Genomic DNA, 25966 nt, shown 5'->3' with positions numbered 1-25966 from the left:
CCCAAAGTTCTTTATGATAGGTACATTTTCCCAATGCTATTTATTCATTTTTTCTTTCAAAAAATGCTCATTAAGTATCCACTATGTGCCAGGCACTATGTAGATGTTGAAAAATATAATAATGAGAAAAACAGAGGCTTATTGTCTGCTGGGGAAATTGACATTGGTCAAAATGTAACACAAATGAGCTCATAAGCTAAGGTAAATGTTGAGAAGAAACACAGTACTATGACAGCTTCCACAAAGGGACCAGACATGGACTGAGGTGGCGGCAGCTCAGGGAGGGAGAGGTGAAAGATAGTTAACCAGGTGGAATAATTCAGAAGGGTGACATCCAGACAGAAAACAGCATGTGCAAAGGCCCTGTGACAAGGGGGAGCTTAGTGTGTTAGAGAAATTAAAAAACATAAAAAACGGTGGAATTCAGAGATGAGGAGAGTAGTGCAAAGTGGAAGTAGGATCTATTAAAAATAAAAGAAGCCCATTAAAACCAATACATGAGTCCAACAAGGTTTTGGCAACAAGAGCAAGATATAAAATCCATTATATTTCTAAACGCTAGCAACGAACCATCCAAGAATGCAAAACTCCCCAAACTGATCTACAGATTCAAGACAATCCCCATCAATATCCCAGATTATTTCTTTGCAGAAATTGACAAGATGATCCTAAAATTCATATGGAAATTTAAAGTACTCAGAATAGACAAAACAATTTTGAAAATGAAAAAGTAGAGATCGTATTTCTCAGTTTCAAACCTTACCACAAAGCTGTAGTAATCGACATTGTGGTACTGCTGAGAAGATAGACACACAGATCAATGGGATAGCACCAAGAGTCCAGAAATAAACCCTGTTACCTTAGTTGGCTAGTTGATTTTTGACAAGGGTGCCAGGAAAATTATTGGGAAAGAATAGTTTTGTAATAAATTGTGCCAGAACAACTGAATATCTATATTCAAAAGAATGATGTTATACCAACATCTCACACCAAATACGAAGATTAATTCAAAACATATAATTGACCTAAATACAAGCATTAAAACTATAAAGCTTTCAGAAGAAAACATAGGAGTAAATCTTCCTGATCTTGGATTAGGCAATGATTTCTTAGCTATGATATCAAATTCACATGTGACATAAGAAAATAACTGACGGATAGAACTTCACTAAAATTAAAAACTTTGGTGCTTCAAAGTACACCATCGAAAAAGTAAAAAACCCACAGAATGGGACAAAATATTCTTGTATCATAGATAAATCAAGTGAAGGACTTATAACTAAAATATACATTCTTAAAACTCAACAATAAAAAAGACAACCCAATTTTAAAATGTACAAAGTTAACACAAACAAAAATATGAATCTAGACACAGACTTTGTACCTTTCACAAAAATTAACTCGAGATGGATCATAAATCTGAACGTAAAATGCAAAACTATAAAACTCCTAGAAGAAAACACAATAGAAAATCTAGATGATTTTGGGTGTGGTGATGACTTTTTATATATAAGATCAAAGCCATGGTCCAGGAAAGAAATAATTGATAAGCTAGACTTCATTAAAATGAAAACTTCTGCTCTGAAAGATACTGTCGAGAGAACAAAAAGACAAGCCATAGGCCGGGTGCAGTGGCTCACGCCTGTAATCCCAGCACTTTGGGAGGCCAAGGCAGGCAGATCACGAGTTCAGGAGATTGAGACCATCCTGGCTAACACGGTGAAACCTCATCTCTACTACAAATACAAAAAATTAGCCGGGTGTGGTGGTGGGTGCCTGTAGTCCCAGCTACTTGGGAGACTGAGGCAGGAGAATGGCGTGAACCCAGGAGGTGGAGCTTGCAGTAAGTGGAGATAGCACCACTGCGTTCCAGCTTGGGCGAGAGTGAGACTGTCTCAAAAAAAAAAAAAAAAAAAAAAAGACAAGCCACAGACTGGGAGAAAATATTTGCAAAAGACACATCTGATAAAGAACTGTTATTCAAAATATATAAGGAAATCTTAAAAGTCAACAATAAAAAGCAAACATCCCAAGGGAAAAAATGAGCAGATGAAGAGACACCTCACCAAAGAAGATGTACGGATGACAAGCGAGCATATGGAAAGATGTTCAACATCCTACGTTATTAGGGAATTGCAAGTTAAAACAACAATGAGGTACTATTACACACCTATTAAAATGGCCAAAATCCAAAACACAAAACCAAACGCTGGTGAGGTTCTGGAGCAACAGGAACTCTCATTCATTGCTACAGAGAATGCAAAATAGGATAGCCACTTTGGAAGACAGTTTGACTGTTTCTTCAAAACTAACTTACAACACCCTTATATGATCCAGCAATCACACTCCATGGGATTTACCCATATGAACTGAAAACTTAAGTTTACATAAAATTCTGCACATAGATGTTTATGCAGTTTTATTCACAACTGCCAAAACTTAGAAGCAGCCGAGACAGCCCTCAGTAAGTGAATGCATAAAGAAAAACTGTGGTCCATCCAATACAATGAAATACCCTGCACTAAAAGCAAATGAGCTATTGAACCACGAAAAGACATGGAGGAAACTTCAATGCATATTGCTAAGTGAGGGAAACCATTCTGGAAAGGTTACATGCTGTATGAGTACAACTAGATGGCATTCTGTAAAATGCAAAACTACGGAGAGATCAATGTCTGAGAGAAGGGATGAATAGGCAAAGCACTAAAGGGTTTTGAGGGAAGTAAAACTATTCTGTATGATACTACAATGGTGGATACTCATCATTGTACATTTGTCAAAACCCATAAAATATACAACATAAAGAGTGAATTCTAATATAAACTATGGACTTTGATAATAATGTCTCCATGTAGATGTATCAGTCGTAACCAATGTACCACTCTGGTGGGGAATGTTGATAGCTGGGGAGGCTGTGCATGTGTGGGGAGCAGGGGGTAGTCTGTACCTTCCTCTCTATTTTCCTGTGAACCTAAAGCTGCTTTTTAAAAAGCCTATTTAAAAGAAACCCACCCAAATATATTAAAAACTCCATTATCCATATCACTTCACCATGTAAAGTGTTCTCCCTAAAACTGCTCAGCTGGTTTATGAATTATCGTAACTAGAAGGTAAGATGTTTTCTAAAAACTTTAAAAAATATGGGCAAGAGGCCAGCTGCAGTGGGTCATGCCTATAATTCTGACAATTTGGGAGGCTGAGGCAGGAGGATCACTTGGGGCCAGGAGTTCAACACTAGTCTGGGTAACATAGTGAGACCCTGTGTATACAGTTTTTTTTAATTAGCTAGGCATGGCAGCATGGGCATGTAGTCCCAGCTACTCAGGAGGCTGAGATGGGAGGATCACTTGAGCCAAGCAGGCTGAGGCTGCAGTGATTCATGATTATGCCACCACACCCTGGCTTGGACAATAGGGTAAGATCCTGTCTCAAAACATATATATATATAACATATATTAATAAATATATATTAGGTGTATTATATAATATATATTATACATGTTATATAATATATATATGTGCAAGGATTTGAGTAGAGATTTTACCATAGGAGAATAAACAGATGACAAGATGTGTTTAATGATAAGGTCAATAAACACATGATAAGATGCTCAACATCATTATTCACAAAAGAAATACAAATCAGACCCACTTCACATCCACCAGGAAAGCTTAAAATAAAAAAATCAGACAATAATAAGTGTAGACAAGGATGTAGATAAATTGGAACCTTCATACCTTGCTGGTGGGATTGTTAGGTGGAGCAGCCACTTTGGGAAAGTTTGTCAGTGTTTCAAAACATATAACCCAGCAATTTCACCCCAAGAGAATTAAAAACATATATCCACACAAAGATATGTGCATTAATGTTTATAGAAACATTACTCATAGTAACCAAACAATGGAAACAACCCAAATGTGCATCAGCTGGTGAATGGATCAACAAAATGTGGTATATCCACATCATGGAATATTATTTGGCCATAAAAAGGAATGCAATGCTAATATATGCTACAACATAGATAATCCTTGAAAACATTTTGCTAAGTGAAAGAAGCCGGTCTCAAAAGACTATACACATTCCATGTCCAAAATAGGCAAATCTATAGAGATAGAAAGTAGAAATGTCCAGAATAGGCAAATCTATAGAGCAGAAAATAGATTATTGGCTGTTTAGGGATGGGGTGATGGGAGAATAGGATTATGATTGGTAAACAGTACAGGGGTTTTATTTTTGAGGTGGTAAAAGTGTTCTAAAATTGACTGTGTGATGGTTATACATACTGTGAATATATTTTAAAAACCACCATATTATATACTTTAAAGGGACAAATTTTATCTGTGTAAATTATATTTCAATAAGCTATTTTTTTAAGTGGGGCTAGAAAGGTTCAAGGACTCTGGAAGCCATGGGAGTACTGAGTTTCCCTGATTTCAATCAAAAGATGACTGAACAGGCTCAAAATGTCCTTGTAGTTCCCTGAGCATTAGAAGAGAAAACTCCAAAATATCTGAGTAGTTCACTTTTGGTGGGGAATGCGGGTGAACTGCTCACTGCTCTTTCCTTTCCCTGAAGGGCAGTCTTTATCTCCTCTTGAGTCTCACTTTGGGTCAACAATACATCTAACTGAGCAACTGCCCTGGGGCCCTGTGTTCTCCACTGGAGAGTACCTGGCACACACTTCTAGTCCTCTCTGGGCTCTGGTTCCTCTGCCTGGCTCATCAGCTTTTAGTAAAACAAGCAGGAAAGCATAACCTTTGGGGTCACATAAATGACTCTGCTGCACAGCTGAAGTGCAGGCCTTTGTCCAACTGCTTCCTGCCCCACTTCCTGTGGTGGCAGATATTGATTTTTCTCATGACAAAGCAATTATTTACCCGTTCTGGAAGGCTGGGAATTTTAATCTCCAGTTTTAGAGAAGGGAAAGTGACTCTGGCAACCTCTTTAAGTAGAATGTTATAGAAAGAAAAGCTAAACAGTGTGATGGCTGTCTGGGCAAAGAAGAGAGAGATGGTAATATTTACATAGAACTGATGGGTATTGAAAATAGGAAAGGTAGAAAGAATGTTTTAAAAGGAAAACTTCTAGGATTATATCCAAAATAAACAACTTCCTGTAGCCTAGGCTCTAAGCCCTTGTCCAATAAAAAGTCAACCATCATAAGAAACAACTCACTCTCCAATCACGCAGCACCATTGTAACTAAGCTTTGAGGATTGGTGACTACATCACATCGTACCATGGGTAGAGTGACAAAATCATTCCTTCCTGTAATAGTGATATCATATGGGTAAAAGCTTACTTATGTGGAAGAAGTTGGTTTAAGCATGTGGTTCAGGAAAACATAACCAGTTAGTAGACTTCAGAATGAATTGAGACGTACAGCCATTTGAACTATGTGGACAAGTCCCTACAGGCAGACAGGAGCAGGGTGAGTTCCCTGTGTACCCCCACCCTCCATAGACTTGCCTCCTTGGTTGTGCAAGGTGCTGGCAGAGCTGCCCAGGCACACGCAACAACCAGTTAACCCAAGGCTGTGAATTAGGTTCTTTCCCCACCCGCCTAGAACCTGCAATTCTGCTGTTCCCCAAAAGACTTTTCTCCTATTGGTCTTACTATAATTGAAAGAGATAAAAGGATCCACATTGAAGAAAGTAGCCCACGAGGAAAACTGCAAGTGAGGGGAGCTGTTGTCAGTGTTCAATGACAAGAACTCACTAGGCACAACCTCAGCCAAGACCCAGAGACGCTCTCTGACAGGGGGACGGGGGCAGCATCCCAGGAGGAAACAGGAAACCTGGGTCTAAGGGCCTGGCAATGTCATCTTGAGACCATGACATTTATTGATAGGGTTCAGAAGAGTATTTCTGTTTTAAAGGATGGCATTAGTAGCTGGGACAAGCCAGGTAGAAATGTCTGAATGTGATTATTTCCCGGTTGCTGAATGAGTTGAAGATCATTAACATTTGGTGAGACTCAGTACTAGGTCAGGAATTATACAAAACAGAGAGTCAGCCGTGATCTCCATGCATTAGACTCCTGTAAAAATACCAGTGTGTTGCCCAGACTCTGAGCTAATAGCCTCAGGAAAAATAATTTATGCCATTCAGGACAACTCATACAAGTGTAATGTGCTGTTTTATCCAGCCTTTTTTGAGGCAATTTTTCTGGAAACCAAACCACTCTAAGAAATAAATCCTTGTAAACATCTCTGAGTAATTGCCAAAACCTCTCTAGCAGAGCAGTTCCCTACCAACAACCTGCCCCACCCCAGAAAAAACTCCAGACTCTTCTTGAAGCCCAGAAAAAACCTAAGTAGATCTTGGCTTTGTTCATCTGGCATTTTAATTCCTCTGAATGGTGCTCTCTTTGATTGGGCTACACTTAGGTAAAATCAAGAGAGCTGCAAAAGGTATGTGACCCAAGCACTTGGCAAGACATGGAGGAGGCAGAGACCATTATTGGTTGTAGGACACAACAATTTCTGGACTGTTCTAAAGACACATTATTCAGAGTGAACTAATAGCAGTATTGCAGCCCTCAAAGGGCTGGATGACATTGATAACATTCACTGACGTTCCACTAAGTGCCAGGCCATGTGCTGAGCACTGGGTTGACAAAGATTTACAAAATGGGGTTGAATGAGCTTTAGGATAACTTAGGACTGAGCTCTGTCTCCTCACTACTATCACTGTTGAGAAGGTCAGTTTGTGGGCCATATTTGAAGCTTGTAACCCAAAAAGAGAAAAATGATTCTGAAAAGAATGACAAAACTAAGTACAAACTCTGTCCTCAAGAGTTTGGGTCAATGTAGGTGGTTGCTTGTGTAGGAAGGACATCTTCAGACTCAGGAAATAATGAAATGAGCACACAAAACAAAATTTTTACTGATTTAAATAATGTTTTGTGTCAACACTTCCACTGGTTGGAAAATTGGCTCAAAGACATAATGACTGCTAATATAATCAGTAGTGGGTGATCAGTGAGGTATCATGGACCCTGGTGTGGGCACAAGATATTTAATTCATTTTCTTCAATCTGAATGAATATAATTGTTGTCAGCAAAATCACAAGAAGATTCCTAGACACAATCACCAATATATGAGACCAGAATATGAAAAATGCATATTTAATAATTTCTTTTTTTTTTTTTTGACAGAGTCTCACTCTGTCACCCAGGCTGGAGTGCAGTGGTGCTATCTCGGCTCACTGGAAGCTGCATCTCCCGGGTTCACGCCATTCTCCTACCTCAGCCTCCCGAGTAGCTGGGACTACAGATGCCTGCCACCATGCCCAGCTAATTTTTTTGTATTTTTAGTAGAGACAGGGTTTCACCATGTTGGTCAGGATGGTCTCGATCTCCTGACCTTGTGATCCACCTGCCTCGACCTCCCAAAGTACTGGGATTACAGGCATGAGCCACCATGCCTGGCCCCAATAATTTCTTTTAAAAAGCCCCAGAGAAGAAAAGATGAATAATTTTGACAGATATTCAGTGATGTGGTGGTAAATGTTTAACAACTGACTCCCTGAAAAAGATGTATATGTTTATTATAAATTTTACTGAGATAATAGATGAATAGCATATATACAAATGCTAATACAAGCAATAAAAATTAACTGATACTCAGAGAGTGCTTTTGTTGATTTTTGCCAGTCTCATATCCATAGCCAACTTATGGCTGCAATTGACAAATGAATGTATTTCTGATATGAATATTGATTGGTATTTTCACTTATGTTAATGAGTAAAGCAAATGTAAAACAACAAAGACCATGAAAGAACTTCACCTGCTCAATAATAACATGGGAAAATTTTTTGTCAGACTGAACTTGATAATAGTTGTTGAGTACAGGAAGAATATTTCCTCAATTTTTTGTGCTATTCATTATGCAATGGCTGAGATGCAATACATTTTTCTTCTGAAATATGTTAGACCCACAGTTAAGTTATAATGATCAAAACTAATAAACATTGGCACTGTACTATTAACCAAATTGCAGACTTTATTCAGATTTTCAGGGTCCCACATTGCATTTAGTTGTCATTTCTCCTTGTGGCAGTGATAATAATACTTTAGTATGTACTAGTCTTTCAGGACCTTGATACTTTTGAAAATAATGGTCAGTTATCTTGTTGCCTATCCCTCAATTTTGGTTTGTTTGACGTTTTCTCATGATTATATTAGAGTTATTCATTTCATGCAAGAATATTTCAGAAGTAATGTGCCTTTCTAAGCACATCATTATCAAGGGGTACATGATGCTGATATATCTTATTACTGGTGATAACCTTAATCAGTGCTATGATTTAAATGTGTCCCCTAACAAGCATATGTTGGAAACTTAATCTCCAATGCAACAGTGTTGGGAGGTAGGGCCTAAAGGAAGGAGGTTAGGTCATGAAGGCTCTACCATTGTAAATAGGTTAATGCCTATTATTAAAGGGCTTGAGGCCACTAGTTTACTCTTTTGCTCTCCCTCCCCCTCTTTACCCTTCCACCTTGTGAAGAAGCAGGAAGAAAACCCTTGTCAGATGCTAGCGCATTGGACTTACAACTTCCAGGACCATGAGCCAATAAATTTGTGTTCATTATAAATCACCCAGTCTCAGCTATTTTGTTATAGCAGCACAGCATGGACTAAGACAATCTCTTTGTTAAGGAGGTATCTGCCAGGATGCTGAACGGTAAAGTTACCGTTTGTCCTTTTCTAATTAATAAATATCTTGCAGCCGGGTATGGCGGTTCATGCCTGTAATCCCAGCGTGTTGGGAGGCTGAAGCAGGTGGACCACTTGAGCTCAGGAGTTCAAGACCAACCTAGGCAACATGGTGAGACCCCCATGACTACTACAATTAAAAACAAACAAACAAACAAAATAGTTGGGTATGGTGGTGCATGCCTGTGGTCCCAGCTATTTGGGAGGCTGAGGCAGGAGGATCACTTGGACCCCAGAAGCAGAGGTTGCAGTGAGCTGAGAGTGTGCTACTGCACTCCAGCCTGGGTGACAGAGTGAGACCCTGTCTCAAATTAAAATAATAATAATAGTAACTAACAAATAAATAAATATATTGAGGTAGATGCAACACACTTTTACACTTAATCTACCTTATTAATGTCTACCTGTTACTTTCTTAAGACTACATGATCAACAAAACAATAAACCTAACTCTGATTTGCGGCATTTGCCAGTTTCTGTAGTATAAATACTCCAACCATGGCCCCATTTCAGCTTCCAGTGTGACGCCATGGAGAGCAGAGCTGGGAAGAGAGATGCAGTAACCCGTCACTATGCAGTGGCTGTGTTTAACATCCTCAAATCATCCTGAGATGTAACAGCTGTCTCTCATGAGCTTGTAGGAGCTGGCTCCAGCCCACAATTGCAGGCATTATTGCCTGTAGCCAGATGGCCACCAAGGGCATCTTATCACAAAGCTGGGAATGAGAACGAAACTCTCTCTTAGATTCTTGTCACAAGCCATACAAATGAACTGATACTCAGAACGTGCTTTTGTTGGTTTGTGCCAGTCTTTTATCCATAGCCAACTGATTTGCAGTCACAGGAAATGTTCACTTTAACTGGAAGAAAGGGTAAAAATGGCTGTGTGGGTTCTCTGTTATGAGATATCACCTCAGGTGCTTTTGCCAGGTGAGATGTTTAAGACGTGTCTCTTAAGGTAGGGAGGTCTATGGCGAGATGCTGGGACTAGGAAACAAAATTCCCAATTTTATATTTACTACTTGCTTAAGTAGAAATTTCAGTTCTTTTTCCTGATCCACTAGGGTGAAATGATTGCTACTGGATATATAAGAAATACACAGATAAAAGCAATCTTGATAAAATGCCTGGCCAGCACAGTGCCTGAACAATAGTAGGTGTGCTCTCTTTCTCTCTCTCTCTCTCTCTGTGTGTGTATAATGATAAATATGTGTGTATGTATTTTTAATTAGCAAACACTTCTGTAGTGCTTATTAAATGGCAACCACTTTACATGCATTCACATGTATAAGCTCGTTTAATTATCACAGCAATCCTGAAAAGTAGATAGGCATTTTCATTGTTATTATTATTCTCTTTTTATAGATGTGTCAATGTAGGCACAGAAAAATTAAGAAACTTGCCCAAGGCCAAAAAGTTAGTAAGAAGTACAACTAGGATTTAAGCCCAAGAAGTCTAGCACCATAATATATGCTTTCAGACACTATAAAGTGTTTTCTTCCCCATTTAGAGGAAAGGCATGAACTGAAAACACAAAGCACCATGTTTCTAGGTCTGCAGGGCTGTTCTGCCAGCATGTCCCACAGGACCAACTATTCATCTTGTGTGCCTTGCAAAGAGTGACTTATGATAGTTACAGTAAGTGTCTGCCTGGGAGAGGAGATATGGGGCTCATAGACTGGAGGATGCTTTATAATTAAGTTAACAGAAAAAGAGAGATTAGTACCCTTTGATGGGAAAGCTCTGCCAAGCCTTAGTGGCAGGAGGAAACTGTGGGGGATGTTAAGGGGTGGGAGGCTGTTGATTCTGGAAGATTTCTCTGCTCGGACATGGTTCAATTCCATTCGGCTCTGATATAAAAGAACCATAGGATATCAGAACTATCAAATGATTTCCTCTTTGTATTCAAAGTCAGAAAAAGCAGGTGTTAAGACCAGTGATTTTCAAACTTTTTTTTTCAGCAAACGCAAGCCTACTCTCTTTCCCCAACACAATCTCAAATGGAAGCCAAATGTATAAAAGACAGTGATAAAAGTAAAGCCATTGGTTGTAGCTGGGTTGGGGATCTTGGTGTTTTACATTTGGGGACCTTCTAATGGGCTCCCAAAAATTCTGGAATGCAAGGGTTTAATGATACATATGGAAGATTAGAGGTATAGCTAAAATCCCTCACCTTATAGTTGTGGGAGCCCAAAACGCAGAAGGGAAAAGTGATTTTTCCAAGGCCACAACAGCAGGCACAACCAGATGGAAAATCTGCCTGTTCCTAGTGCTCCTGGTGCTTTGTGCTTCACATTGTGGTATTACTGATGTTGGTGCTCTCTGAGGGCCAGCTGGGGAGAGAACACAAGTTGCTCTACCCCTCAGCTGGATGACCCACTGGCCAAAGTGGGAACTGGCAACTCCTAACCACCAGTGGGGTTTGCCACTGAGCTGAGTCTGTTTTCTTTCTTTCTTTTCTTTTTTTCTTTTTTGAGACAGCATCTCACTCTGTCACCCGGGCTGGAGTGCAGTGGCATGATCCTAGCTCACTGCAACCTCCACCTTTGGGGCTCAAATGATCCTCTGGCCTCAGCCTCTGGAGTAGCTGGGACCACAGGCGTGAGCCACCATGCTCAGCTAATGCTTCCAGTTTTTGCAGAGATGGGGGTATCACTATGTTGCCCAGGTTGCTCTCAAACTCCTGGGCTTAAGTGATCCTCCTACCTCGGCCTGGCCCCACTGAGCCTCACTGAAGGAGTCCTTGTATGTTTGCAGACCAGATGCTGAAACAGAGGGATCATATTTGAATGCAGTGGGAGCCGTGTTAATGTATGCCTCACCCATCTGTCTCTCATAAAGGTACAGCAGCCTTCCCTCTTTATCTGGCTGAAAGGTACAGTTAGTTTTATTGTCAGAAGCATGAAAAATCTAGGGCCACTTGGATGGGCTCCTATGGGATGCATTTGCAGGGGTTTTCATAATTCATGAAAGCTGTTATTCAGTGGAGGTTTTTCTACAGACCCCATTGGGAATCCCAGATTGTTTCTATGAAGAGCAGGGAAAGGAGGAGAGAGTACTATTTTCCTTATGGGTCTGCCTGTCTGATCTATTTGTCTCATCTACCCAAATATTTATATAAGGCTATCTCTTGATTACTAACTTGCCTCATGGTAACCTGTTGCCTGGCCCCAACTATGGATGTTTAGGAATAAGCTGTTTAGCCATTCCAGTCCTCAGTTTATTCATTCATGTAAAGGACCAGTCTGGATGTTGTCATGAGGAATATGTTGAGTTGATGTTTATAAACCATGGTGATGTCCTCAGATGAAAGATGTTCAGTGAATATAAAACAACTCTACTGTGATGACTAATGCGTGGTCTTTGCCAATGAGATTATTTAAATAATGGAACAGTAGCTACTACTTTAATCATATAGAGCCTTTCTGCAGTTTCAAAGCACTTTTTCTACACTAAATCATGGCAAGTGTTATTTAATCTCCACTTTAAAGACAGAGATGTTGAAGCACAGTAATGCGGTTATGTTACCCATGGGCAGGGGCTACATTTGATTGTGGATACATTATCAGGGTTGCTTCTCTCCTCTCTTCCATCTAGGACATCATTCCCATACTCACTTCCCTTGTCCTTCTTGCTAGGTATTTGGTAAAATATCTTGAGCTGAGGCATTCTCCCTGAGGAAATGTGTAGAGCCCACAGGAAATTCATTTGGGAAGCATTTATTGAGGTGCTGAAGATATAAAGATGAGAGACAGAGTCCATGTTCTCAAAGCCCTTACAATTCAATGAGAGAGGCCGAGCAGCAAGCCTGTGGTGTGCTGAGCACTGTGACAGGTCTGTGAGTGGAAACAGAGACAGCATCTGATGAGAGTGTTGGGGAATGTAGGGTAAAAAAAAAGTGGTGGTTGTGTTTGTTCGCAAATGGGCTTGCTCCTAGGTCTTAAGTTGGGTTGCCTCAGACAAGAATTTAGTGTAAGAGGCTTATTTGGAAGGTGAAAAGAGCACTATTAGGGGACCAGGAAAAGTGAGACAGAAAAGGGAAGGACAGGGACCTATCACTGTGGTCAATGGGAACTCATTTCTGGGGAAACACAAACTTCATAGTCATCCCACCCAAGGGGCAAGGGAGCTGGGATGTTTATATTCTAACTCCTGTCAGTTATTGTTTGGGGGATTCTTCTGAGAATATTAATTTCTGGGTATTTCTTGCTCGTGAAGTGGGTAGCAAAATGGGTTCCAGAGACCAGAGAAAGCCTTCAAACAAACGGGTGGCGGCAGGTGCAACTCCCGTACACCACAGTGATAAGGGTGAGGAGATACGTGCTGGGGACAGTATCTGCCCCACCTTTAAAGGAAATCATTTAGTGAATGCCAAGTACTTTGTTCTCTCTTGCATCCCTTCAGCTCTGGTTTCTAAGCAGCTGTTTGACTTTAGAGTTCAGGCTACAGAGCATATTCCCTATTATAGTCCCTATCCAGAGCAGGGCAGCCCTGGACTAGGACTGGTTAAGTAGGGAAGATCAATTTATGGCTTACTACTCAGACTTGTACAAGACACAGCTCACTGATATTGTTCTCCGGTGTTCCAGAATAGATGTCACCTCCTTAGCCTCCTTCCGGATACCTCCTGTGCCCCGCCAGGACTCTGAGCTCATCCCTTTCATGGCGGTTTTAACATCTTGTTGTGTAGTTACTCATTCATCTTCTTCAAAGGACTGTCAACTTCCTGAGGGCAGAGTCGGTGCCTAACAGTGGACCCTGTCAAGTGACTCATGTGACCTTCTTTTAAGAGATTAAAAATAATGAATCTTTTCTATTTTGCAACTTTCTCTTTATAGCAAGTGTTTGGGAGAGTGTGTGTTCCAGAAGAAATGGAAGACAAGTTGAAAGTAGTAAGGTCAGGGATCATGATGATGCAATTAACACAAAATGATGAGGCAGGAGAAACGGAGTTCCACCAGAATATTTACTAGGGATTAAAACTAAGCAGTGAAAAGTATAATATCTTGTAAAGAAAGAAGCGTCTTTAAAAACGCCGGGTGCAGTGGCTCATGCCTGTAATTGCAGCACTTTAAGAGGCTGAGACAGGCAGATCATGAGGTCAGGAGATCAAGACCGACCTGGCCAACATGGTGAAACCCCGTCTCTACTAAAATACAAAAAATTAGCTGGACGTGGTGGTGCAAACCTGTAGTCCCAGCTACTCAGGAGGCTGAGGCAGGGGAATCGCTTGAACCCGGAAGGCGGAGGTTGCAGCAAGCATAGACCTCACCACTGTACTCCAGCCTGGGCGACAAGAGCAAAACTCGGACTCAAAAAAATAAAAATTAATTAATTAATCAATTAATTAATAAGGGTGTTTTAAAAAACAAGTCTGAGATTCATTTTCCCTTCCGTTTGTACTTAAAAACCTTTATCCATCCATCCACCTATCATCTGTATCTATCTATCTATCTATCTATCTAGCTATCTATCTATCTATCATCTATCTATTCTATTTGTCTGTATCTCTCTCTCTCTCTTTCTCTCCACCCATCCATCCACCCACCCACCCAACATACAATCCTGGATTGTGTGTTTTTTAATAGAGAGATACAAAAAGAAAAATAAGTAAAAATCTTTCTGCACAAAGTTAAATTAAGTTTAGCCTAAAGCTGCATCCTTTTAAGTTTGGCCTAAAGGCTTTTCTGAACATAGTGAACTGTACCTACTTGGATAAACAAACAGACTGCAACCTACTCTTGCACCAATCACTGAGTTTTGGCCAATAACAAGTGGTCAACCGTTCAAATAAGGGAACCGTGAGCTATAACCAACCTAGTTGTTTCTGTAACTCACTTCCATTTTCTATATGTCATCACTTTCCCTTTTCTATCCTTAAATTTCAAACCATGTGGCAGTGCCAGAGTCTCTAAACCTATTCTTGTTTAGGGGGCTGCCCAATTTGCAAATTGTTCTTTGCTCAATTAAACTCTGTTAAATTTAATTTGTCTAAAGTTTTTCTTTAGACAACGAAGAAACCCCTCCTGTCATAAAAATAAAAAAGTAATGTATATGAAAGAACAGCAAATCCAATGGTAGAGAATAGCACAGAATAGAAAGGACCTCTCCTTGCCCCCAGAGGTCCCTCTCCCTGCAAAACACCTACTACGGTTATGTATAATTCCTTCTAGAAAATAAATACGATATAATGATAAAATGATAATACATAACATTTATTGAGTGACTATGTTTTGGCACTATGCTAAGATCTTTATATATATTATATTTTTAAATCTTTGTAAGTTATATTTTCACCTCCAATTTAACAAGGAAGGAGGTGGGGCACAGAAAAGTAAATCCACTTGCCCAAAGGACATGCCTAGTAAAGGGGAGAGGCAAGATTTGAACTTAGAAAGGCTGGATTCAGGGTCCAGATTCTTAACTGCAAATAACATGCACCTATTTGTATATTTTTGTACATAAAATATGAGATATTGTGTATGTGTGTACAAAAATGATCAATTATCAAATGGCAAGCTGCATGCACGGTCTAAGCAGCTGGGCCATTTCCCATACCCTGCATTGTTCTGGAGGCTTTATCCCTGATATTGCTAGCACAAAATCATCTGCAAAACACATTAAATCATATTTGTAATAACCATACGCTTTCTACCATAGGCATTTTACTATGCACAATTTGGTCAACAACATTGTTATAGAGCATACTTCCAAACATATAACACTGAATACAGAATACTTTAATAAATCTGCTTTGAAATTTAAATTGGCCCCAAATTGCAGATGTTCATGTGTTCAGTAGCTCATTTCACAAGCAAGACTTAGGTGCTAGAGGCCTCCTTGACCCATGCATGAGTTATCATGTGTTAGGGGAGTTCCAGAGCAAACAATGTGGGAAGGACCCTGAACTTGTCACCATCCTATTCTACATCACAAAGACCAGATGGCCACGAAAATAAGATGGCCAGACAGCCAAGCAATATACATTTACAGGAGCAACCATGTCATGAGCACCGGGTGAGACAGCAAGGCATCACTTGTGTGGGTTTCTGTCTTCGAGTTCATAGCTGAGTTCACAATCCCTGGCCACAGATGATTGCTTTCCAGCTCTATTCAGCATTGCCCCAGTTCTGCGTAAGTGCCTTCCAAGACCACAGAGGCTGAGGGGAAGGCTCATCTGGTCATCTGCTCTTATCTTACCCCACCAAGGCAGCATTTTTTTTCTGCCCGTTTTTCACGCTGGGAATTGGTATAACATTTTATTTTCACAAAATCATTCTGTTCAGAAGAGCTTAGAAGCTACTTCCCCAAGGCATTAAGACTTAAAGAAAAACATTATTTTTTCATTCACTTTTGTAAATTCTGCTTTTGTCTTCAGATAATCAAATAGTCAGCTTGTATAAATATATCATTTTATGTTTAAATGATTTTTTTCCTGATTATGAATTTGTGCACCCCATTGTTGAAAAGTTAGAACTACAGAGAGTTTTAAAAACAATAGTTCTAATTCCCAGAGATGATTAGTGTTTCCATTTTGCTGTATTTCCATATAGTTTTTAATCCCATGCAGATCATGTCTATAAACTACATTTTTATAAAATGTGAAGCATAAAAGGATTTGCGTGCCATCTTTACACAGGTGCCATGCTAATCTCCCCATATTGTTCCAATTGAGTACACAGGCTGCTGAAGTAAGTGCTATACATAAAAGTTTATATTATATGTTGCATTTTCAATGTGTGTTATATTTTAACTTGGTCCAAAGTAGGATTTTTTTTTTTTTTTTTTTTTTTTTTTAAGGAGTCTCACTGTGTTGCTGTGGCATCATCTTGGCTCACTGCCAGCTCCGCCTCCCACGTTCACGCCATTCTCCTGCCTCAGCCTCCCGAGTAGCTGGGACTACAGGTGCCTGCCACCACGTCCGGCTAATTTTCTGTATTTTTTAGTAGAGACGGGGTTTCACTGTGTTAGCCAGGATGGTCTCGATCTCCTGACCTCATGATCTGCCCGCCTCAGCCTCCCAAAGTGATGGGATTATAGGTGTGAGCCACCGCACCCGGCCCAAAGTAGGATTTCTTTTAGGTCTGACTCCTCTAGGCCAAATCTAATTTGCTGTAGTTGCTGAAGAAATTTCCAACATAGGAAGAATTTTCAATCCAAAAGAAAATGCAACATTCCCTTTTCAAATCCCTAAAAAGGAACACTTGTGCAAACTTGTCAAATCCATGATTTTTTTTATGATGCTGAGGTGCAGATACATGTGACTGAATTTTAAATTCATGCTCCATTTCCTAGAGCACTTTCTTTAAAAAGTGGAAGGGAAAACAGGCATTTTCATTATGTTGCTGCTCCTACCAAAACATGGTGCTGCAGGGTTTTATAATAGCAATATGATAGACAGAAACCCAAACAACAAAGCTAATTGAAAAATAGAAAGCCTATTTGCAAAGGTTAAGTTTAAATTGACCATCATTTTGTTATTTTACCCCTGCCCCTGTTCTTCAGATTTATGTCATCACATGTAAATAACCACATGTAAGATACACAGCTAAAAATGATACTGTTTGCATATCATTCATAACCTAAAAATTTTGAGGTTAAGACGAGGTTACTTTCTGGTATTTAGAAATAAGACATTTTATATAAGAATTCACTTATGGTTTGATGCGTGGTCTTGAATAAATCAGTATGAGGTATGTTTAAGCCACTTTTAAAATTCTGCTACAAAACAAATCTAAGGAACAGCTAAATTAAGAATTCTATCTTTTCACTTTATGTTTCCAGAGATGAGTCATTTAAATAACCTTTAATCCTGGTACATTTTAAATGATTACTACATTTAAAAGTATTCATTCTATACCCACATTTTCAATTACATTTTAAGTAAGCTCTCTGCAATGCTCTGAGAAAGGGTTACATAAATATGTAGCCCGAAACCAGATGTGACCACAAATATGATTTGTTCAAAGCTAGGAATTTATGGTACATAAATATCACTTCTGCTCATCACAAATTTATCTTGGTGAGTTAAAGAAGATAAATAAAATTTTAGGGATGAAATGAGAGCTGCCATCCCACAATATGTATTAAGCTTCCTACATGAAAATTTATAATCCCAATATAGCCCTGCTAGCCTTTTTTTATTTTTTTTTTCTGACTTCCTTCTTCTTTTGGTTAGGGTTAAGACCTATTTCTTGCATAGGGTTTTTGCATTTAAATTTCTTAACCTGTCCACATCTATCAACAAAGAAATGCATGTTTCTCTTCCATGAATTTAAATAAAAATGATACCTTTTTTTTTTTAGAGCTATACTTTCTCCACTGTTCTCTACTGGAAGACAAAAGACATAAATATGTAAATGGTTTCTGGAGATTTAAGTACATTGTGTTGCATATTCTCTGAGACATATCACTATATGACTGTTAAAAGAATATACGGGTAATCCTACTCTCAATTTGTATACTCCATTCTCATTTTAGCTGTTTATATTACACTATAATAAAAACGCTTTAATACAATTTGTAGTTAACATAAATGTTTTGAAGTTGAGTTTTACTTTAGTGTATTTACATATATTGCTTCATGTCAGCTTTTAAAATTAACCTTACAGAACTACAACTTACATATAACAAAATACACCTATACTACTGGACGGTTTCACCAAATGTATACATCTGTGTGACCATCTCCACAGTCAAGATACAGAACATTTTCGTCACCTCAATAAAGCTCTCTTGAATGACTATATAATACCATAATCACCTCCCCCAGCCCCAGATAATTGGTGATGTGCTTTCTATTACTACAGATTAGATTTGTCTTTTTCAGCATCATAAAATGTACATTCTTTTGCATCTATGTTTTCTTAATGATCAGCATAATATCTTTGAGATTTACCCATGTTGTTTCATAGATGAATAGTTCACTCATTTTATTTATTTATTTATGTATTTTTGAGACAGGGTCTCACTCTATTGCCCAGGCTGGAGTGCAGTGGCATGATCATGGCTCACTGCAGCCTCGACCTCCTCAGTCTCAGGTTCTCCTCCCACCTCAGCCTCCCTAGTAGCTGGGACCACAAACACATGCCACCATACTTGGCTAATTTTTGTATTTTTTGTAGAAACGGGGTTTTGCCATGTTGCCTAGGCTTGTCTCAAACTCCTGGGCTCAAGTGATCCACCTGCCTCTGCCTTCTAGAGTGCTGGAAGAGGTGAGCCACCGCACCCGCCAGTTTACTTGTTTTAAATGCTGATTTTTAATTTCATGGTATGGATATATCACACTTTGTATATTCATCACCTCCTGATGGACATTTGGGTGTTTCTAGTATTTGGCTATCAAGGATAAAGCTGTTATAAACATTTGTGTACAAATTTTGTGTAGACATATATTTTTACTTATATTGAATAAAATATCTAGGAGAAGAATTGTTGTATCATAGAATAATACTGATTAACTTGATGCCAAACGTCTTCTCTTTTCCAGAATGGTAGTACCGTTTTACATTCCGATCAGCAGTGTGTGACAGTGTAAGTTGCTCTGCACCTTTTCTAATTTTAGCCATTCCAGTGGGTGTATAATGATATTTCATTGTGGTATATAATTTGTGTTTCCTCGATGACTAATGAGGTTGAACATTTTCTCATGTGTTTTTTGGCCACTCATATATCTTCTTTGGCAAAGTATTTGTTGAAGTCTTTTGCCCATTTTTAAATTAGGTTGTTTGTCTTTGTATTACTTAGCTGTAAAAGCTCTTTATATACACCTGGCACAAATTTTTTAACATATGTAGGTATTGTGAATATTTTTTTCCCATTTTGTTGTTTGCTTTTCATTTTCTTAGTGGTGCCTTTCACAGAGCAATTTTTGAAATACCATTCCTTAGGGCACAATGGGTACATCCATGTACAAACAAGGTTTGCTAATGAGTGGAGCGAATGTCTCTTAAAATTCAGTGCCAAATCAAATCGTATTGCCCATTTTATGGTGACTGAAATGTATCTGTGGTAAAGAGTTCCTGGGCTTATCTAGCGCAGGATCTACTGCTGATAGGACCCCCAAATTTTGTGCTACCAGGAGTCTCTGCCTCATTCCTTTCTTATCTCTCCAATACTCTTCCACAGAAAGTCTTCTTCACTGCACAAAGTGAGTCGGCAATGAGTACAGAAACGATTTCATTACAGTGTAAGGGTCACCATGACCTCCTTGTTGTAGTGGAGAAAGTAATTGAAAATTTGGGTTTGTTCTGGATTTCAGGAAGAACAGGAATATCTAAGTTAAAAAAACTCAAGCTTCTTCTAGCCTCTCAAAATTGGAACTGAATAAGTTTGTCCTTTCTGCTAGGAAAACTAACTCTCAGAACACTGATGAACTATATTTTATTCATTTCTTTTAGAAAACATTTGCTAAAATGTGGGCTGGGCATGGTGGCTCACACCTGTAATCCCAGCACTTTCGGAGGCCAAGGTGGGTGGGTCACCTGAGGTTAGAAGTTCGAGACCAGCCTAGCTAACACAGTGAAACCCCATCAGAATTAGTTGGGCATGGTGGCACCCACCTGTAGTCCCAGCTACTCGGGAGGCTGACACAGGAAAATCACTTGAACCTGGGAGGCAGAGGTTACAGTGAGCCAAGACTGCGCCACTGCACTCCAGCCTGGGCGACAGAGTAAAACTCCATTGGGGTGGCAGGTGGCGGGGGTGGGAAGAGAAAAGAAAATATTTGGGAAAACGTACCACATCCCAAGCACTGTGTTAGAAATGCAAGAAACATCTAGGGTACCATATATTAAATCATTTAGTTTATTGTTAGTGAAATAGTGAGCATCTTGAGGGCAAGACTATCTTGTTCATTTCCCTGCACTCAGTGCCGACAAATCGATATGTATGAAATTTAGTTAATGACTGTATGCATGCATGAATGAAGTGCCAAAGTCTTGTCTTGCTTGAGTAATTCTGAAGCTGTTGGTTGTTTTATTCAGAATTACATGCATAATTTGCTATAATAAGAGAGCTATAATCAAATAGCCACAGTCACTCAGGTTAAAACAATGTTATGGTGGCAACAAGATAATCCAAATCTCCCACCAATATCCCAGGTGGGAAGTCAGTTAATACTTGGAGTAAGGCTTGCATCATTTTGACTTCTAGTGGTTAAAATTTTCCAAAATGAGAGAAAATGCACTGGACCTCAGAAATGAGAAAGGTCACAAGGAAAATACTTCCCCTTTAGATTATATCAGAGGTAAAATTAATAATAAAAAGAAGATTGACCACCATTATAATAGTATTTAGTACAGTTTATAAGCAGTGTCATATGCGTTTTCTCACTGACTCCTTACAACACCCCTGGGAGGAAGTTACAGGGAACATTAGTACACTTATCCCCATTACATAGAGCTGGAAATGCGCTTCCGAGAATATAAATGTCTTGCCCAAGATTTCACAGCTCACCAAAGTGGACTAGCTGGGACTCCAGCATTCTTTTTCACTGCCCTTAGAGAAAAATCCCCTGGCTTATAGGGTGCCATGGATGGTGGTCTACATCTAAATCTACATTTTTTTGTGTGTCTTTGATTTCTACGTAATATTCCTTTGTTGTGCCATGAGATGAGATAAATTGTCTTTACAACAGTATATCCTTCATGGTACACTTTGATTCCTATTAAATAGATCTCAAGTTTTGATTAAGTTTTAATATAATGCTTCACCAATTCCATGGGGATAGGCACCTTGGAAGCATGACTCCGTGTAAAGTCTCCAATTCCTTTTTCTATGCAAATGTTATTTAAAATAAGTTAACTGTAATATGCTGAGGTAACTTTTTTCTCTTAGACAAAATTTCCTTAATTGTTTGTATGTTATACTTGTCCAAGAGGAACTCCTTTGCTTATTCAAAAATTTCATTGGCTGGGTCATGCTTGGAGGGACAATGAGGCTTGACAGCTGTAGACAGGAACTTGGGAGGGAGGACTGAAGAGCTACTCATCACCCCCGTTCAAGCCTCCTAGGAGTACCATCTGTGAGTTATCACATCAGGCCATACTGGAGAGCCAGCTTGTATCTGGAGGATGGTCTTCAATTGCAAGCATGGCCATGACTCTGAAATAACTGTGGTTTGTTGTCAGTCTTGCAGGAGAATTACATTTCAGCCCATTGCTTTGCAGAAGATAAAATGCATTTGCCTCTGCCTGGATGACAATGGTATAATTATAGGCTTTTTAATTGGGTCTTAAGGAAGGAAAACTGATTTTGTTCAGGATCAGAGCTAGGTAATTTAACAGAACTTGAGATTCTATTCTTCCCCACCAACAGTGGAGAGTTATGATTGAGAAAAACACAATTAAATTTATCTTACTCAAACACTTCCATTTCTAGATTCTTATCGGTTTCTATAATAGCAACACAAAGGGTAAACAGCTCTCTTTATTAATGCTTCACTAAGGATTTTTATATCTATGTGACAAGTGGTGCATTCTTTGCACAGAATAAAGTATTTGGAGCCTTGATTCCAGCTGGTCTGGATTGGAAAACTCATTACTGCTCCTAGCGTGTCTGCCAGCAAACTCCTCAGGGGAGAGATACAGACTTGTATGTATGGAAATAACCAAACCGGATTGGTCAACTTTTATAAATAAACCATTGGAAAATGTAATTTAGAGGGAGGAGTATGTCAATTACAGATTGTTTCCTTAATTATTTCTATTATTTCCCAGTTCCAAATTTTAGGCATTTTTCATAAAAATAACACTTAAAGTATACAACAAAGCTCATCATTCATTTATTTTATAACAGAACATGTATTTGTAATGATAAAGGGAATTGAAAATAACATTACAATTTGGAGGCAAAATTATAAGATTCTTTACAACCAAGGCAATTGATAGCCATCTTGACGAAGTCCTAGATTAAAGTCACCATCTCTTGACTCAAAGATTGGCATCAGATTAAAAGAGGCAAGGAACTGTTTCCAGCAGGGAAGATGAAAACACAATTATAAATACATTTATCTTCCTTTGCCCAGGGACTCGACATCCCATAATACCATTTGCATAATGGGTTACTTTGTTTGTTCCCTTTTAAAGGTTCAATTTGGAACATTTCATTCTAAGTGCCATCAAAATAAATAAATAAGCTGAGTTTTAAGCCCACAGCTTTTTATGTTTATTTGAGAGTAAGAATCAGTAGAATTTGCCTGTATTCAGGGAAGCACAAGCACTTATTTTTTTTACATACCCAAGATGACAGGGCTCTAAAGGGTTGTGAATATAGACAAATGGCAGTTAGAAATTCACTTAATCTATTTTACTCTGAAAGATACACACATGTGCACACACATATACCCCCTCACTCTGGTCCTTTCTGAAGTTATGTGGAGATGCCATTTTGTTTGTGTTGGCTTCTCTCTGCCCTGGCTAACTATCCGAGTCTGATGTCTTCTATTCCAGAGTCATATTCCCAAGTGGATGCTTTAATCAATGCATCACTGCACTCTTTACTCCTACTAGTCTCTGATCGGATGGACCCGCCTTATGTCTAATTACCTAGATGGTAAAAGCTAACCTAAAAACCAGTCCCTGTAAATGGAGAATTTATCAACTCAGGTGGAACACATTGTTTTTTTGTGAGTGTGTCTTGGGATGCATAATAGCTGTGTTTAGTCCTTAGAAGAGAGAATTCAAGGCAAGGGGTTCACCAGTGGGCAGCTCTTTGGCAGGAGGAGAAATTTCCAGTTTCCCCCAATACACCATGTAAGCACTTTCCCCTCTCCCCACAGAACTTGGAGACGAAGTTAAGATGCACAGCAGCCAAACTGCCCTGATGTTCAGGGGTTCAGAATACCCAGAAGGTTAGAAAGTGCCTCCTTCTGGCCTTCAACCCCTTTGCATTACAATAGTAACTACTTTGCAGTGTCTCAGCCCCCTTAAAGGCCTGCTTTTCTAAAACGTCTCACATTCTATTTGTATTGGAAGCCGGCTTTTCCTTGGATTCAAACTTCATTGGCTTGGCTCTAGGTAAAGATTGTATGTGATTTAATGATAAAAACTCAACCTCCTCAATGGTTCTCCTTGACACAGCTATTCAAGTCCAACGGATGGGTCTCCTTGGAAACATCAGTAGCAGCTCTGTTATCCTGTCTCCTAATGATGTTCTTTCAGCTCCATTAGCTGTTGATTCCCAGAAATTGGTGTCCTGGCTACTGCTGGTCACTATAAAGACCATGTAGCAGGAAGAGGAAACCTATCATCAAGGGGCAAGACAGGTGGTAGGAGGTAGGCCCAGGTGACAGTGGAGTTTCTGCCACACCAAGATACTGTGTCCAGGGAGCATAGATAGTTCCATATGGGATTCCAACAAATGGGGGTACCAGTTGCACTAGAAGTGAGGGCCTAATATATACACAGAGTCCAGCCATGGGGAATTGAAGCAGCAGATATACTGAAGTTCAGGGAGGCAGCCAGTAGGCATCAAAAGGTGATGGATGGAGAATAGAGGTCCTGCCACTGGGCAAAGGGACTAGTTAGAGATAGGTCTGAGTGGTAGAAGGGGACTGAGTTATGTTCTGGAGTTAGCATCCGGACACAGGGATGAAGGCAGAAATGATCTTGGTAATGGGAACTGGGGTAGGGCAAGCTGCCTTGGTATTTAGAACCAAGAAGCAGGAGGTCCATTAGCAGAACTGAACCATTTAAGAAAGGGGTTGAATGAGAGGGGAATGTGTGATGTGGTTCTGCTTCCATCCTATAGCACAATCTAGGAAAGAGGCATAACAAGGTTCTAGGATGGGGGTGGGGACACCATCATGGTTGAACAAGAGGGTAGGGGCTCCAGATGTATGTGAAAACTCTACTACTGGTTGATGAAAGAGAAAACAAGTTAAAACACACACACAAAAAGCAATACCCACAACCACCTTCTCAATCTATTTTGCATCTCATATTGCTTCCTCTCTCTTCTTGTCATCATAGTTTTTTCATTTGTCTGTTTGTTTATTTGTTTTTGAGACAGAGTCTCACTCTGTTGCCCAGGCTGGAGTGCACTGGTGCAATTTTGGCTCACTGCAGCCTCTACCTGCTGGGTTCAAGCAATTCTCCTGCCTCAGTCACCCGAGTAGCTGGGATTACAGGCATACGCCACCATGCCCAGCTAATTTTTGTGTTTTTAGTAGAGACGGGGGTTTCACCATATTGACCAGGCTGGTCTAGAACTCCTGACATCAAGTGATCTGCCTGCCTCGGCCTCCTAAAGTGCTGGGATTACAGGCACAGCCACCGCGCCTGGTCCAATTGTAGTCTTAACCGATCTTACTAACATTTTATCTTTTTTAAAACATTTATTTTAAGTTCTGGGGTACATATACAGAACGTGCAGGTTTGTTCCATAGGTATACATGTGCCATGGTGGTTTACTGCACCTATCAACCCGCCATCTAGGTTTTAAGCTCCACATGCATTAGGTATTTGTCCTAATGCTCTCCCTCCCCTTGCCCTCCACCCACCAACAGGCCCCAGTGTGTGATGTTCCCCTCCCTGTGTCATTTGTTTTCATTAACATTTTATCTTGAAATTGTAGAGAAGAATCACTTTTGAAGAATATGCTGGCGTAGGAGAGAACTTTGAGAACTATCCCTGTCTCTCTACCCAGAGACCTCCCTCCTGCCTGAGAGTCTGTTGGTCAATTTAGCTGTAACCAGGGTCAAATGAGCAGGAAGAGTCATGTGGGGGAGGGATTACAAGAGCCCAGAGGTGATAAGAATGACATTATGCCACTCATTGAGCACCTTCCACGTGCCAGGCACAAGTGTGGCATGTTAAGTGTGCCAGGCACACTTAACATACGCAACCTGATTTAATCCCAGCAAGGGAAGAATTATTCTTCTCATGTTCACAAAGAACGTTACCAAGGCTTAGAGAGGTTTGTAATTCCCTGGTATCCCATGGTTAGTCAATGCTCCATTAGTCTCAGCTCTCCAGACATGGGAGCTGGGGAAGCTTAAACGCCTCTTGCCTCCAGTCAGGATTGGAGAGGAGAGATAGGCCTTAGCTGGGGAGATGCCAGGGCCCAGTCATGAAAAGACAAGGAAGGCATGGGATGGATACAGGGAGACATATGGAATTTCAGAGAGGCTTGAGCCCAGGTCAAAGACTACGCTGTCTTAACTTGACACCCAGACCTCACTTCAGGTCATTAGAGAAGCTCTAAATAATACAGAAACCCCTCCCTTAGTTTAAAAAAAAAAAAA

The sequence above is a fragment of the Macaca fascicularis genome, chromosome 7, assembly GCF_037993035.2.
Source record: "Macaca fascicularis isolate 582-1 chromosome 7, T2T-MFA8v1.1".
Classification (NCBI taxonomy): Eukaryota; Metazoa; Chordata; class Mammalia; order Primates; family Cercopithecidae; genus Macaca; species Macaca fascicularis.
The sequence above is the reverse complement of the archived record's forward strand: the minus strand, read 5'-3'. Positions refer to the sequence as shown.